At 36.4% G+C, this 4,323-nt stretch overlaps 1 protein-coding gene across 1 annotated transcript in view; it reads right to left on the bottom strand.

Annotated features, from left to right (window-relative positions):
* The window catches only part of Akr1d1 (aldo-keto reductase family 1 member D1), a 106,740-nt gene that overhangs the window by 95,958 nt on the left and 6,459 nt on the right, over positions 1–4,323 (bottom strand). The gene's annotated exons all lie outside the window — the stretch shown is intronic.

Here is a 4,323-nt window from a genome sequence, read left to right as displayed (position 1 = left end):
TCGAGTTCCCCTGTTCGTGAATCACCCACGGAATGAAGTGAAGCTGCAGGCCGGTTTCCTTCAAGTTAATATCTCCCAGCAATTTTTAAAAATCATTAAGAGTTGGTAATTGATCTCTTTTGATTTGTACATTCTGTGGTTAATTTTTTGTAAATCTATCTTAGATCCTAGCTAATTGATAGAGTCCCTCTTTGTATTTTTTTTTTCGGGAGCAATTTGTAATCCCCAGCAAGACAAAATTCTCTTTACTTCTTCTTCTAAGTTATCTGCATCTGAATCAGCCAGTAAGATATCATCCATATAGTGATGAATTATAGACTGAGGAAACAGCTTATCAATTATTTCTCATGGCTGTTGTACAAAGTATTGGCACAAGGTAGAGCCATTTAATATTCCTTGTGGTAAGACTTTCCAATGATATCTGTTTATTGGACTGCTATTATTATAAGTAGGTACTGAGAAAGCAGACCTTTCCATATCATGCTCATGCAAAAGGATTGTAAAAAGTAATCTTATAAATTAATATCATAAGCCATGACTTATGTAACAAAGTATAAGGAAATGGGATCCCAGGATGTAAAGAGCCCATGGGATGAACTATCTTGTCTATGACTTTTAAATCTGCTAACACCTTCCATTTTCCTGATTTCTTTTTCATTTTTCTGAATTCCATGGGCAGGTAGATTCTCCAGTGTATTGAGCATTTAGCTGCTCCTGTATCAGCTATTCTAATGCTTGTACGTTTTCTGATGTCAAAGACCATTGTTCCACCAACACAGATTTGACAGTTAGCCATTTTAAAGGTAGAGTGATTGGTAGTTTTGAAAGACTAACACCTGTTGTGTCCTGCTTATGGACAACCTAGATAGTCTGTGACTATTCTTGATAGTACATTTTAATATTTGTCTCAGAAGCATTCTTTATTTTATGGTTTGTTTCTGAGACTGGAGGAATGTTAATCTGTATTTTCCATTGCTGTAATAAGTCACATATCCATATATTCATGACTATATGAATTAAAGCCATATATGGCTTTAATTTTCCTGTTCGTCCTTCTGACAAATACACTCATCCCATCTTACACTTTGTTTTACCTGAGATAAAGTTCCAATCCCTAGAAGCTGAATATTTACCTCCTGAAGAGACCAATATGGATGCCAAGATTTTGGTGAAATTATTGTTATATCTGCTCCTGTGTCTACTAACCCTTCAATTTCAGTGCCATTTATTTGTAATTTTAGCTTTGGTCTCTGAGCATTTATAGCAGTTTGCCAAAACACTTGTTTTTTGGTCTCCCTGAAGAGTTGTTCTGTCCCTGAGTATATCCAGAGCAATACTGTTCTTAACTACAAGCATTAAATCTTTTAATTGCTCTGTAGATGAGTGTCTCCAATGCTGACAAGGAACGACTGAATCAAATTTGATATTGAAGCCTTCGGGAGACCTCTTAGGGCATTTCTCAATGGCAAATGGTTACCTTGCCTGTCCTTTGTTGATACAAATTGATTAGTCCAATGCTGACCTTTGCCACATTTTCTGTATACTACAGAAGGCTGGAGTCTTCTTATTGGATTATCTCTTTAAAAAACATTGTTTCTAGAAATTTCTTGCCTACAATTGCTTTTCAAATGACCTTGCTTACCACAATTAAAATGTCTGGCATTTTGATTTTTCTTAAAACTTTTAGAAATTACTTCTCTTATCAGAGTAGCATCATAAACATAAGATCCAATATCAGCCATGCTTCTAATTTATTCATCTATTGATGTGGATCTTGCCTTTATAGGTCTAATCACCCCCTTTGCATTCTGAATTAGCATTTTCCAAAGCCAAAGACCTAATAAATATTTGTCTGGCTTCTAAATCTGATACTCTTCTATTTACAGCTGAAGTCGATCTTTGCAGCAACAACAACAAAAAATCAGTGAAGGCTTCTATTGGGCCTTGTATAATTTTAGGAAACATCTCAGACCTCTTTCTTGTCCCATGCCAAGCATTTAAAGCTTCTAGTTGGCATAGCCAAGATGTAATCATCAAATTCAAGCTGGCTTTGTAACTCAGCACATTGATTTTTACCTAGCAACTGATCTTGAGAAATATTAATACCTCTAGCCCTATTTCATTGTGCTATGATCTTAGCTTCCCCCTTTCCACTATGTTCACCATTGGAACCAAAGGCCAACTTCCAATAGTGCTGTTGCCAAGTCTTTCTAGTTTTGGGGAATAATTCTGTTCTGAGTTACTCATGAATTTGATATCTGCTTCACATAGGATGAATGTATGGCATATGAATCTTGAATCCTTGAATCTCCTCAAATCTAATGCGTCTACAGGATTCCATTCAATTTATTTATAACCTTTGGAGTGTCTATCATCTGCTGGTAGGTCTTATATTGTAACTGAATAAACTAAGGTTGGCTTTCTAACAACCTTTGGCCATCCCTCTTTAGTTTCATCATGCAGTGATGCAATAGTTTTTCTCTAAATTCTTCTTTCTGTTTGAGTATTTTTTTCCCAATTTTCATTTATAAGTCTAAGACTTATCTAAATTGCTCTGTGTCTAAGTGTTTTTTCTTATTTTCATTTATAAGTCTTTCTAATGCTTGTATTTTATCAATCCTCTTTTCACATTTGGCACAAAAAACCCACTATGGCTATTAAGGGTAAAGTATGAATTACCAGACTGATAGTAATTATAGTCAATATTACATCAATCTCAGTTAAGTCATTTATATTTTCATTTTCTGTTTCTATTTCAAACCATCTAAAGTGGTACTACACAGAGTCTTAGCACTTTGTATTATGGTATTTCCCATCTTAACTCTCTCCTTGAGGACTTCTCATGTAACTTTCCAAATCTGGTGGTTTATCAGTTTGTCTTCAGCTGGCATGATTTATCTGTCCATGTGTCCATGCCATGTGTTGGGGTACCAATGTTTTTAAAAAACTCAGCCTTTCCATTTTACCAATGAAGACTTGAAAGACCCCCATAGGGAGACCCCCCACTCAAGTCTCGGGAGGACGTGCACCCAAGGAATCACAAGAGACCATCTTGATGTAAACACATGAGGCAGTTTAATTTCTGAGCTCCAGTTCGACTCGTGTCTCACACAGGAGACAGCAGAATCGACCACGAGGCTCAGGGGTTAGGGGTTTATATAGGAAAAAGGTCTGGTGGAACAAAGGAATCAGTGTGGCTATACATGATTGGCTAGTTTAAATATCAACTATATTACGTGCAGAACAGAGTGGAAAATTCCTAAGGTTGGTGTTAATCTGAGTCAACAGAGCATCTGACCTTAAACCATATCTAAGAGGACCAGATGGCCCACTACTCAGTGTCTGCCCAGACATGTCCTTGCATTTTTTTCTCATTTATATCTTTTTGGCCTGTTAGTAACAGTTTGCTTTTGCCCAGGCTTATTTGGACATATTTGGCCTTGGTCCACTGTGTTTTTCTCAAACCTGCAATTTTCTCATTAGCCAGCACAAGTTTTAAATTTAACTCTTTCAGACTCAGAAGCCAGATGGTGGTGTGAAGGCCTGCTAGCTCAGAGAGGCTGAGAAAGCACCCAGCTGACCTTCCTCCTCAGATAATGTCCCAAAAGGACATTCTCCACACTGTCTCAAAAACACTTCAAACTCAGTGTCCCTTTCTCCTACTTCCCATTTGTCTGTCTATCCTCCTGACTCCCTCTTACTCCCTATGATTTTGTCCTATGCTCACTCCCTGGCAACTGGTTATTTGCTCTGACTCTTGACCTATGGATGACCCTATTTAATCCCGTTTACAATAAACAGAAAGCTCTTGGATTAAAGGTGTGTGCTAAGGTTGAGCCACACCATAACAACTTTTTTTTCAATAAGCAACACAATCTTATGGTTCCCAGTGTGATCAAATATCTTGCAACAATTATGTTACACAATTTGTGGTCAAAGATTGAAATCTGAGTTCTAATTGTATTCTCTAGAAGCATGACATTATGAACTCCCAGGAAGGTTACTATCCAGCAAGAGGTTTTCTGATAAGGAATTTTTTTTTTATATCTAAAATAAATTTCTTTGACAGTATGATCACATGACTTACAAGGTATCATTTATAACAAAAATCTAACAATTTACAAGCTGCATTTTTGTGTAGAGTATTCTAAAGAAAGAAAAGTATATACAGTCATTTGTTTTGATTAATACAATTATTCAGTCCTGCAATACTGGGAAGGCAGAATGTATCTGGCACAAAAATAACTCCTAAGAATTACAAACTAGAAAAACAACACTTTTAAAAAAGATTTTTACTTTTCTGGTAGAAATATAAAGACTGGC

This window comes from Mastomys coucha, unplaced genomic scaffold (genome assembly GCF_008632895.1).
Source record: "Mastomys coucha isolate ucsf_1 unplaced genomic scaffold, UCSF_Mcou_1 pScaffold20, whole genome shotgun sequence".
Classification (NCBI taxonomy): Eukaryota; Metazoa; Chordata; class Mammalia; order Rodentia; family Muridae; genus Mastomys; species Mastomys coucha.
Note: the sequence above shows the minus strand (reverse complement) of the source record. Positions and strands in the feature narration are given on the sequence as shown.